Below are 12,836 nucleotides of genomic sequence, written 5' to 3'. Positions count from 1 at the left end.
GAACATTTGGGGAGAAGGATGGAAACATCAGACACGTGAAAAACGTGTGATTTTGTTCGACCTGTTCCAAAAGTTTTCAAAGTCTGACGCCAAATAAAGAGTCGGCAGGTCCATTCGGGAGGAAGACGCGTGCGTGCGGCAGTGTGGCGCCGTCCAAGGTTTCCGTTTGGTGCCGGTCCACATGTCCCCGGAGATTTCAATGTCCCCGACAATTATCTGTCATGATGGACGCTACTGTCCCATGTTTTTGTGTCCATGTGACTAATGGAGACAACAGTTCTTGAAGTTTTTCCAGTACTGAACAACAGCTCTGCAGGCGTCAGTGTGTTAGAAGAAGTGTCTGAAAGCATTACAGAGAGGATCTCTGCAGAGACGGACCGCAAGCAGCTGTTATAAAGCCACCAGACTCCATTTACAGAACCAGTCATTTAATCATCGTAAAGCAGACTTCATCCAAACGGACAAACAAAACTCATCAAAACGTTCTCGGTTCATCTTTCACTGTTCAACAGTCATCACCAACTCCGGTTTGCATGGCCGGAGACGTTTAATCACGTCGCACTTCAACAGGTTTCCTGGTAAAAACACGTAATTTCAAGACAACAGAAAGTCTGCTGCTGCCGTAGTGAGCTCAGCGCTCCAGAAGCAAAATGGCTGTGATGTGTAACTCGACTAGAACACGAACCATCCCTGTTACATGGCGGCTGATGGCGTCCTCTGCTCGGAGGGCAAGCTTACTGCTCCTCTTCTAAGAGTTAGCTGCTAACTAATGCTAGCTGTTTTTAAATCCCCTGGTGGTGGGTAGCAAACACAACATGTTCAGGGTTCAGCTTCTGTTTCCACATCGTTCAGTCTTTTAGCTGGTGAGCTAGCAGTGAGCTGCAGGTGAGCTCCTGCTTTTGTTTTTTTTGGTGCATATTCACATTTAGTCCATTTGAAGTGTGCAGAATTAGCCGTTAGCAGCTCTGTTAGCAGTGCACTCATGGGAATGGGGCCTTTGTGTGTTGTCATGCAGCCTGACATCAGCTGCACTCAGCATGGAGAGGCTATAAAAGCTTAATCAGTCCGTTTCCATTCTAGTCATGGAAACCTCATATTGATTATTGCCGTCAAATATTTGGTGATTAAGAGCTGATCTGCAGCTGGTGGACGAAGAGGATTAGAGGCATTAATGATCAGATCAGAGCCGTCTGACTCGTTAGCTGCTCGTTGATGCCTCTGTGATTCCCTCCCCTGAATCTCCTGTCGGTTCAACACCTGTCACCTGTGTGTTAAATACCTGATAATCAATACATGACATGAGTCCTGACCTGCTCACCAAAGAAACAAATGAAAGGAACATGATCACACTGATGTCAGGATAAAGCGCTGAGGTGTTCAATTAAGGCCTCTTAAAGACTCATGAGGACGTTTCTGGCCCGTCGGGACGGACGCAGCAGCTCCTGCAGGCTGATTCAGGCGCCGGCAGTGACATCATGGTTACAGCCGGACGCTTTGTGGAGTTTTATGGTTGGCTGTGGGGAAACGATGAAGAGCTGACACAAAGAAAATGAGCTGCGTTCACTCAGACGACCGCAGCGTCGCCTCTGCTCACAAGAACAGCTTCAGAGACCATTCGGCACTAATTCTTCAGAGTTCAGGAGGAGGCCAAGGGCAGCTCCTCCTCCTCCTCCTCCTCCTCCTCCTCCTCCTCCTCCCTTTGAAGGCACCACTCTGGAGAATCATGGACGGCAGGAAAAGTGGCGTCCAGGGTGAGAAATTAACGAGAGCTTAGGGACAAAAACGTCCCTCATTGTCCCTGAAATTAAGGAGACGTGAGCAGAGAGCTGAAGACTGATGGACTTCACAGCTTCGTACGAGCTGAGCGTGTTTTCAGTCAATCTGCCCACAAACGCTCCCTGAAATGAACATTCAGCTCGTTTTCCAGCAGCTAACTGGTTCATAAAACATCTTTGATTTCCTGGATTTTACTGAACGCAGCGTGTGAACTGTGGAGTGTCGCCTGGAATGAGACTCGTTTACTTTAAATTAGCTTCGTGCTAATTTGTCCTTCTGTCCAGTGAGTCGCGGCTGGTGTGAGACGCAGCTCTGTGTTGTCCTGATAAACAGTCTGCAGGTGAGCAGACACACCTGACCTCAGAGGATCAGTGTGTTATTCCAGCTTCCTGTCTGACTTCCTGTCGTTAGCGGTAATCGATTCTTTCTCTTTCTTCTAAATCGTGCAGATTTTCAGCGTTTCTGTGTCTTTTAACGGTTAATGAGTGATGCTGAAAAGACTCACTGATCGCAGCTCTGACTGGTTTGATGCATCTGTGAAATCAGACGTATCCACAGTTCGTTAGCTTCGTTAATTAGCAGCTCCTGAGCCTTCACATCTCGTGCATGAAAAGAGCAAAAATCAAAGTCTTTCAGGATTATTTTCATCATCAAAGCGGTTTGGAAAGTTTCTTGAGAGCCGGTCGAGCATCATGCGATCAGGCTGAACGCTGAGGATCGGCCTCTGAACGGACGTCAGAGTGAGACCTCTGACGTTTCCTCCTTCTCTGGCCGGACTTTCATTCTGATGAGTTACCATCAGTTCTTAATCTGTACTGAGACACTTGGCTGATTGCACAGAGCAGAAATATCAAAGGACCATAAACATAATCAGAATGTAATCTGTAAATCCTCTGAGTTGATGAAGCACCTGCTCCTCCTCCTCCTCCTCCTCCTCCTCCTCCTCCTCCTCCTCCTCCTCCTCCTCCTCCTCCATAAAGGGCCCGTCGCCTCTCGAACGTGAGCTCACATTAATCCCTTTCATTCCCTGATGAGACCATAATCTTACAGGATAACGTATACACTGAAGAGCTCCGCCTCCATTTCTGTTGATTAATACGAGGTGCGGCGAAGCGTCCAGGTGGTCATCTGGTCGTCCTCCATGACCTCCACGCCGCGGTCAAACTGCTCACCGTTTAGGACACGAAACAGAAGGCCGACGTCAGAAAACACGTGCGCCTTGGAAGAAAAGCTACGAGACTACGACTCCCAGGATGCATTTCACTACAACACAAAACAGCTGTCCACTGCTGCTCAGCAGAAAACGTGTGTGTGTGTATCAGCAGTGTGTGTGTCAGTGGTGTGTGTGTGTATCAGTGGTGTGTGTGTCAGCGGTGTGTGTGTGTATCAGTGGTGTGTGTGTCAGCGGTGTGTGTGTCAGCGGTGTGTGTGTGTATCAGTGGTGTGTGTGTCAGCGGTGTAGGTGTGTATCAGTGGTGTGTGTGTGTGTGTATCAGTGGTGTGTGTGTCAGCAGTGTGTGTGTGTATCAGTGGTGTGTGTGTCAGCGGTGTGTGTGTGTATCAGTGGTGTGTGTGTCAGCGGTGTAGGTGTGTATCAGTGGTGTGTGTGTGTGTATCAGTGGTGTGTGTGTCAGCGGTGTAGGTGTGTATCAGTGGTGTGTGTGTGTGTATCAGTGGTGTGTGTGTCAGCGGTGTGTGTGTGTATCAGTGGTGTGTGTGTCAGTGGTGTGTGTGTGTATCAGTGGTGTGTGTGTCAGTGGTGTGTGTGTGTATCAGTGGTGTGTGTGTCAACAGTGTGTGTGTGTATCAGTGGTGTGTGTGTGTGTATCAGTGGTGTGTGTGTCAACAGTGTGTGTGTGTATCAGTGGTGTGTGTATCAGTGGTGTGTGTGTCAACAGTGTGTGTGTGTGTATCAGGTGTGTGTTGTTTGTGTCAGCAGTCAAACAGGAAGTGATTGTGTTTGTGTTGTGAGTCTCCAGCTGCGTCTTCCTCTCTGGAGCAGAGTACAGTATCGCTGCCTCCTCCTCCTCCTCCTCCTCCTCCTCCTCCTCCTCCTCCTCCTCCTCCTCCTCACACCTTCAGTCTGCGGAGACGAGCTGCGATGCGTGCTGACATTTCTGGGTCTCCACATTTAGACTTGAAATGTTTCCTCTTCGCCGGCTCTGCTGATCTGCGGTTGGTTCAGCTGGAATACGCTCGCGGCGCTTGTGACCCTCGCGGCGCTCATGATGCTCACGGCGCTCTGAGTCAGCCGCCAGCGTCACGCGAGCTGAAGCGCTGCAGTCATAATATTGATACAGCTCGACACGTCTGAAGTGGTTCAATATCAGCAATCGTTTCCTGCTTCAGAGCGTTGATGAGGGGAGGCGGTGTTGGTGGACGGAGCGTGTGATGGATGGCGAGCTGCCGCCGCCGCCCTCCTCCCGCTGTTTGTCTGCAGGTTATCAGACGACACGACGGACGAGGCTGCAGACAGATATCGATCTCTGAGCGACGTCTCCATCTGTCATGTTAATCCACCGCCGCGGGAAATCTGATCAAAGAGCCCGCGGCCCGGCGGAGCCTCTGGAGGTCAAAGGTCAGCGGAGGATTCCTGTGACTGGGTGAAGATCCGAGAGCTGAAAGCTGATCCTCCAACAGGATCGCAGACGTCCCATCACGCCACGAATGCTTCACTCAACCCCGCCGACACGCTGGATCAGCAGCTGCTCACTTTCACTGACTCAGTCCATTTTTAAGAGAAACGACGAAGAGTTTCTGTTTTTAGGTTCTCAGTTATTAAGATTTTATGGTTTTTTGACAAACGAGCGGATTGATGCACAGACACGATAACCGATACAGATGACGGCCGCTCGCCGGCCTCCACGCGGTGGCGCTGCAGGCGGTCGAACAGGAAGTCGTGTCGTGCATCAGGCCCGTCGACGGCAGCTCCAGGAGTTTTATATTTCCTGCACGTTACACTGAAAAGCTGCAGCTCCTTCACTTCCTGCTGCTCCGTGCCCTCTGCTCCTCCACCTGCAAGGCTACTGAATCCTCACAGGTGGAGGAGGACACCACCCTTCCAGCTCGTCCTTCGTGGCCTTGGAGCGTCTTATATTTATTCAGGTAACGTTACCTGATAATTAACGTCTCTTATTTGTCTTAACGGCTCGTCTTAAAGCTGCTGTTTCCTGACGCTCTCATAAAGCAGCAGAGACGTGGGAGTCGAGGAGGCGCATACAGGAAGTCAGTCATCGTAGCTGGTCAGCTGATGTGAGCGCTCACCAGGTGAACTGAGTCTGATCAGACAGACGTCACACATATTTCAGAGATTCATCAACTCTGACGTCCACCATGAATAAAGAAAAGAAGACGCTGCCAACAGGAGCTGCTGACAGCTAACCGCCAACAGGAGCTGCTGACAGCTAACCGCCAACAGGAGCTGCTGACAGCTAACCGCCAACAGGAGCTGCTGACAGCTAACCGCCAACAGGAGCTGCTGACAGCTAACCGCCAACAGGAGCTGCTAACAGCTAACCGCCAACAGGAGCTGCTAACAGCTAACCGCCAACAGGAGCTGCTAACAGCTAACCGCTAACAGGAGCTGCTAACAGCTAACCGCCAACAGGAGCTGCTAACAGCTAACCATTAACAGGAGCTGCTAACAACTAACCACTAACAGGAGCTGCTAACAGCTAACCGCTAACAGGAGCTGCTAACAGCTAACAGGAGCTGCTAACAGCTAACCACTAACAGGAGCTGCTAACTGCTAACAGGTGCTGCTAACAGCTAACAGGAGCTGCTAACAGCTAACCGCCAACAGGAGCTGCTGACAGCTAACCGCCAACAGGAGCTGCTAACAGCTAACCGCCAACAGGAGCTGCTAACAGCTAACCGCCAACAGGAGCTGCTAACAGCTAACCGCCAACAGGAGCTGCTAACAGCTAACCGCCAACAGGAGCTGCTAACAGCTAACCATTAACAGGAGCTGCTAACAACTAACCACTAACAGGAGCTGCTAACAGCTAACCGCTAACAGGAGCTGCTAACAGCTAACAGGAGCTGCTAACAGCTAACCACTAACAGGAGCTGCTAACTGCTAACAGGTGCTGCTAACAGCTAACAGGAGCTGCTAACTGCTAACAGGTGCTGCTAACAGCTAACAGGAGCTGCTAACAGCTGTTAACAAGTGCTGCTAACAGCTAACTGAAAACAGGAGCTGCTAACTGCTAACAGCTCAGTGTAGTGAAGTAACAGGAAACCGGTATTTTCACAGCTGAAGGTGAATCTTTTTGTCTTTAAAGTGACAGAAAACATCACAAAGAGCCCAAAGTGACGTCTTCAAAGTGTCACACTGACAGTCCGAGACCAAAGAGCGTCTCTGTCTGCAGGGGATCAGCTTTCAGACAGGCGTCTCCCGCTGACCTCTGACCTCTCAGGCGGGCCGAGGACGCTCGAGAAGCTGAAACCAGTTCGATCATCACAGTGACTCTGTCTCGATCGCTGATCGATCAGTTGATGAAGAGGAGACGGTGACGTTTCATCGTAGACGAGTAAAATCCTGACGGACGCCATCAAACGCCTCCGTCCATAAACACACAAACTCTCTGCATTTACTCATTTTTATCTTCATTCATTCTTCACTTTTTGACGTCAGAAATAAAATCTGTCTCCTGGCTTGTTTCACGTTTGTCTCCTGTCTTCTGGTGTCCTGACAGCTTGTCCTGACATCCTGAACTTCTTCACCGTAACCACGAAAACAAACAAACTTCCTGTGTGATGGAGCTGCAGCTGTGTGAGGTGCCGGGGGGGTCGGCTGCCTCCAGGTCCAGGGCCGACCTCGGCGTCCATTAGCAGAACACTCAAAGACGCACGCCGGTCCCTGGAGTCCCGTTTCATCCAAATGCAGGAAGTCATCACAAACGTCCGTCTGTCAGAGGAGCGTCGCAGCCGCCGAGCTGCTCTGGAGACGAGGCGTCGTTTTAGAACATTATTAACGCGTCCCGTCTCAGACACACCTGCCCTCTGTAGACGATGTGACACGGCGCGTGACGGATGGCGTGCTGTGGTTTTTCTCGTTAGCGTGGCTGAAGGGGCAGCGTTTCCTCTGAGAGGGGGCGTGCGTTCACATTAAAGGTGCTTATGGTAATTGAATCCAGACGAGGAGCAGCTCAGAGAGCGTGCGGCCGAAACGAGGCGCGCTGCAGCAAATGATACGCTTCACGCTCTGTGACGGAGGAAATGTATGTATATCTGCTGAGCGCATATCAAAGGACGGCGTAATCAGCCGCAGCGCACACACGGCGTCGCTGCTGTGGACCTGCTGAACCGACAAACACCGAGCGCTCGGTCATTAATAAACATCACGGCAGTGTTCTGAACAGGCTTTAAACCAGAATCTACGCTCGCTGCTGCACAACATTCAGACCGAGCGACGAGTTCACCATCAATCCGAGAGGAAACACCACAGTGCTGATCAGCAGGCGCCAATCAAGCCTTCATTTTAACACGAGTCTACGAAATCGTGAAACCCAGTCTGAGACTCGGTCTGGACTCGAGCGGATCACGTGTGAAGCGAGTTTCCAGCCTGGGTCACAGCTCAGGTCGTGAAGATCAGATGTCCGACACACTTGAACCTCTCGTCGTGAAGTGGTGATGATTGTTGAACAGTGAAAGACGAACTGATGAGTTTGATTTGGTCTCCGGCAGGTTGAGTGAAGTCTGTTTCACGATGCTAAAATCACTGTTTTTCTGAATGGACTCTGGTGTCTCACTCTCACTCTTTACCTAAAAGGATCATCTCTGCAGGATTCTCTCCATGATGTCATCAGACACTGATGACATCATGAGCTGTCCACACTGGATGGAGTTTCCGACCGTCCCAGACGTCCATTGATCTCCACTCACTCCTGCATATTAAGCCTGTGATGACTGTGAACGACCCTGAAGAGCTCCACAAAGACCTTCATCAGACTTCTGTAATGATGAATCCATCCTTCATCTGTATACCATCATCATCATCATCATCATCATCATCATCATCAGGAGTGCAGCTGAACTGAAGCTGCTTTGATTTTCAAGTCGAACTGCTTCGCTGTGTTTGCTTTGCGTCGCTGTGACGCTGTGAAGGCGTCGCTTTGGCCTTCAGGAAACCGTTTTGAACCATTTCTGACACTTTACGGGCCGATCAGTCGAGGAGCTCGCAGCAGACGAAGAACCTTCAGCTGTGAAGTTTCCAGAAGGTCCTTTGAAAGAACCTGAGGCTGATTTTCCGTCTGAAGCTGCTCGATAACGACGTCAGAAGACAGAACGGCGTTTATGCTGCTGCACCTGGAGTTTAAACCTGCGCTCTTCTTCTTCTGTGGTGGCTGACAGCTCATGAAGTGACGAGGAGGAGGAAATCGTCTGTGATCACGAAGCTTCACTTCAAGCTCGCTGAGACAGAAAAATGACCTCAGAGCTCAAAGCTGACAGAATCAGAGCTGCTCACTGCCATCAGTCTGTCACCGAACGAGAGAGTGTGTGTGTGTGTGTGTGTGTGTGTGTGTGTGTGTGTGCATGTGTGTGCGTGCGTGTGTGTGCGTGTGGGTGTGCGTGTGTGTGGGTGTGTGTGTGCGTGTGTGTGTGTGTGCATGTGTGTGTGTGTGGGTGCGTGTGTGTGTATGTGTGTGCGTGTGTGTGCGTGTGTGCGCGTGTGTGTGTGTGTGTGTGTGTGTGTGTGTGCAGTCAGGCTGTCAAAAATGGCCAAAAATGATGTTCAAATATTGCCTCTAAAAACTTGTTTTCCGTGTTTCTGTGTCTCAGTGACAGTTTGTGTTTCTGCAGCTGACGGCCAGGAAACGCTGTAATTTACTCCTCCGCTCGCATCAACTCCAGTGTTTGTTTTTGCAATATCATTTCATGTTATTTTTGTATATTTTATTATTATTTTACACTCTTTTTGAAAATAATGCACATTCATACAGTTGATTTTATTGTCTGTTCTTTTCCTACATCTGCTTTTTTCCTGGCCATCATTGCTGTCTGAACAACCTAATTTCCCTGACATGGGATCAATAAAGTCTTATCTTATCTTTTACCACTGACAGCTCGCCGTCTGTGACATCACGGAAAGGATTCTGCAGAGATAAACCTTTTTATTAAAGAGAGACATCCTTTATGTTTAAGCAGAAACAGCAGCTGTTACGGCGCTCTCGCCAAAGTCACCAGACTCCATTCAGAAAAACTGCGATTTTAGCATCAGAGAAGAGACGTCATTCAAAGTCAACAGAGACAAGTGAAACTCATCAAAACCTTCCTGGTTTGTGAACTCTGGTTTGGTTGAAGTAAGTTTTTTGTTTGTTCTTTGTGGTGATGTGTTATACCACAGTATGACAGAAATAAAGGGACACTCGGCTAACAATGTAAGGGAAGAAAGAAGGAACAAAACAGATTTAGTGTTCAAACAGGAGTGAAGACAGGTTTTAGGTCTTCATGTGATGTGGTTCATTGTTGGACAAGCGGCAGGATGAGACGTCTCAGCAGCGTCTATTTGGCAGAGAACTCAAAGTGTAAGACACAAGTCCAACAGTCAGAGGACCACAGGACACGTCCATCAACACATGTCCAAACAACAGCAACAGACGCAGCAGAGGACGCTTTCCTCCAACCACAGACCAGCTGAGCTCGAGCTGCAGTGAAGCTTGGAGCTAACGTTAGCTTCAGGCTACGAGAGTGAAGACAGTGTCCACTGTTTCCAGCCAGGAGGACGCAGCAGGCGCTAACAGCCACATTAGCTGCAGAACATGCCAACGCTAAAGTCCCCCGGCTAACCGGCAGCGAGCGTCCTCCTGCTGCAGGAGTCCAGCAAAGACTGCCTGTTTTTAACATGCTAACGCTTTTAGCACACGAGTGACGGCCCAAAGAGACACTGATGATGATGATGATGATGATGAAGCCGTCTATCTCCCACCTCCATGTTCATGTGTGTGTAGAAAACATCATTTTTCTATAATAACTGTTTATTAATGTTCAAATAAACAAACAAACAAACAAACAACTAAAACTACGAGCTGCAGATTCTGTGTGTGTGTGTGTGTGTGTGAGTGCAGTGTGTGTACAGTATGTGTGTGTAAGTGCAGTGTGTGTGTGTACAATGTGTGTGTGTGTGTGTGTGTGTGTGTGTGTGTGTGTGTGTGTGAGTGCAGTGTGTGTACAGTATGTGTGTGTGTAAGTGCAGTGTGTGTGTGTACAATGTGTGTGTGTGTGTGTGTGTGTGTGTGTGTGTGTGTGTGTGTGTGTGTGTGTGTGTGTGTGTAGGACAGTGGGCTATTTTTAGCTGTGAGGAGAAATAATTCAGTGGATCACAGAGCAGCTCGTTCACCTCCTCTCTGACAGAGGAGATCAACCAACAGATGGATCCTCCTGCTGCTGCCGCTGCCCCCCCCCCCCCTCTTCTTCACCCTGCTGCTCCCACCCATCCTCCTCCTCCCCAACAACACAACTCACACTGCTCTTCATCATATGAAGACTAGCTGCTTTAGCAGCAGACGGGTGGAGACAGGAAATGGGTGGAGAAAGGAGGAAACAGGAGGACACGTCAAGAAAGGAGGAATGAAGTGGATAAAAGAGCAGACAGGTGGAGACAGGTGGAGACTGGAGAACACAGGTCCAGACAGAGGGAGACAAATAGGGACAGACAGAGACAGCTGCAGACAGATGGGGACAGGAGGAGACAGATGGAGACAGCTGGTCATAGAATAAGACAGGTGGAGAAAAAGGGAGACAAGTGCAGTCAGGAGGAGACAGATGGAGACAGGTGAAGACAGGTGAAGACAGGTGAAGTCCGTCCTTTTTCCGTCCGAACTGAACTGCTGTTTCATGTGTTCATGGTTTCATGTGTTCATGGTTTCACGTGTTCAGCTTCAACAGTTTCAGTTTCCAGCAGAGAAAAATAACAAAATTTCAAGTAATGAAGAAAAACTCTGACAGATGAATCAGCTGAGCTCTCTGACACGTGACCGTGTTTGTGTCAACAACCTCAGTTTGATGATGAAAAGAAAGTTTAACGCTCATCATCATCATCACCGTCATCATCACCATCATCATCACCACCAGCAGATGCTGCGCGTGTCTTCGTGGACATCCGCCTGCCGTTCAGCGGACTGGTGGACTCACTGAAGCCGGAGGATGAAGCCTCAACTGCCGTTAACGTGCAGCCACGAGCGGCGGCAGCACGCACGAAAAGTTCGTTTCATGTAAAAGCAGAGCGGGAAGACGCCGGCGGGCTCGGACGGTCACTCACCTGTGCGGGCTCCCGCATGGACGGTGTCTGCGGAGTTCACCGGTCCGCCGGAAAGTCCGCGTCTCCCGGTTCCGCTGACCTCCGTCTCCGAGAAGAGCAAAAAAAACTACACAGCGGGGACACTCGGCCGGACGGACAACGTCACTGTCCTCTGTCTTCCGGTGAAATGTCCGTTTTGTGTGATGAGCGGGACGAACTGGGAGGGAAAACGCCCTAACTTGTGCGCAGAGAGCGGGAGCGTGTCCCGGCGGCTCCCGGTGAACGGGCGAGGCGAGCAGGCAAGATGGCGTGTCAAGTTTATGGAAAAGAAGAAGCAACAGACCGGATGTCAGGGTGTTTCACCTTCACAATAAAGGCGATCTTATCTTTTCTGTCAACAGACGATACACAGCTTTTATTTGAGATGTTAAAATGAAAACATTTTGGTTATTGCAGCATTCAAATGTGGTTTTAATTAATTAATTCATATGTTTTTTAAATAAATGTGGGGGGGTTTTTTCTACGTTCAGCAGGAAGATTTCACGCCCTTTCGAGTTTTTTGGTGTTTTAGACTCATCTTAAAACAGATTCAAGCCATAATACTCAAAGCAAAAACAGGATTTTGAAGTGTTTTGTTCATTTACTGAAAATGAAATACTGAAATATTCCACTTCCACAAGTATTCAGACTATCAGAACTTGGTTAAAGGTCGTTTGGGAGCAGTGACAGCTCCATCATCAGACCAGATTATTTTGCTTCTCGTGGTCTGAGAGTCGTTCAGGTGTAAACTCCCAGCAGGCTGTCTTTTGTCTTTTGCTGAGGAATGGCTCCACCGTAATGGAGATGGACAGGCGCCTGACCAGGAGTCTATATGCACGACCAGCAGGGGGCGAAAATAACAGAAACAACGGACAAATGTCTCCTGAAGGACAACAAACAGGACTTTGACACATGTGACCGTGGTTTGAATGTCGTGTTAAACTAGTGTTGATAGTTTAGTCCTTATTCTAACCCAAACCATAATCTTTCTGAAACTGACCAAGTCGTCTTGGTGCTTAAACCGAACTTCCTGAGACCATCACCTGGAATGTTTGTTAGCAAACTTTAGTTTGAAAGCTTAACCGGATGTTGCACATTTATTATTACTAACTTGACTGTGAATAAGAACGCGTTCTTAGAGACTGTAATGTGAAGTAAACCGCTGTTAGATTTGTCAGAGTGAGACTTTTATTTACAAGTGACCGGAAACATCAGCTCTTATTGTGGAGGACTTTAAACATAAAGCAGCAGCAGCAGCAGCAGTGTGTGTGTGTGTGTGTGTGTGTGTGTGTGTGTGTGTGTGTGTGTGTGTGTGTGTGTGTGTGTGTGTGTGTGTGTGTCCTCCTGCTTCTATTTCTTGCTGTTTACCGGCCCCCCTCCCCGGGGACCCCGCTCTGAGCCTCGCGGAGCCGAGATGAGAGCGCGCGGAGCGGCGGTCAGGTGTCGGAAAGTATTTCTAGATCTGAGGAGCATCTGGGCTCAGTTACCCCCCAGGTGTTGGTCAGTGTCATGAGGTTTCCAGCCAATCAGCACAGACATGGACAGAGGTGATGAAGTTCTGGCTCCTCATCAGTGAGTTTTAGGATCAGCAGCAGTGAAGAAGAAGAAAAGAAGAAGAAAACAAAACCTAAATCAAATATTCATAATTGTTATTATTATTATTGTTTTATAAGAAAAGCTTCAAAATAAGAGCAGAAGAACATCAGCAGCTGAGGCAGAGGATGCAGGTGCAGGTGAGAGCAGGTGAAGGTCTCCGTCAGACCACCTGACGGAGGGTTTT

The 12,836-nt window shown here is 49.1% G+C and overlaps 1 protein-coding gene across 1 annotated transcript in view; it reads right to left on the bottom strand.

The window, feature by feature from the left end:
• The window catches only part of LOC139337502 (carbohydrate sulfotransferase 8-like), a 39,966-nt gene extending 28,648 nt beyond the window's left edge, over positions 1-11,318 (bottom strand). The window contains exon 1 of the mRNA XM_070972110.1: positions 11,039-11,318. The gene's annotated coding sequence lies outside the window, so the exon portion shown is untranslated. The remainder of the gene's footprint in view (positions 1-11,038) is intronic.
• Between the last annotated feature and the right edge of the window lie 1,518 nt (positions 11,319-12,836).

Source organism: Chaetodon trifascialis, chromosome 10 (assembly GCF_039877785.1).
Source record: "Chaetodon trifascialis isolate fChaTrf1 chromosome 10, fChaTrf1.hap1, whole genome shotgun sequence".
NCBI classification, from domain to species: domain Eukaryota; kingdom Metazoa; phylum Chordata; class Actinopteri; order Chaetodontiformes; family Chaetodontidae; genus Chaetodon; species Chaetodon trifascialis.
This window is presented reverse-complemented; position numbering and strand designations above follow the sequence as displayed.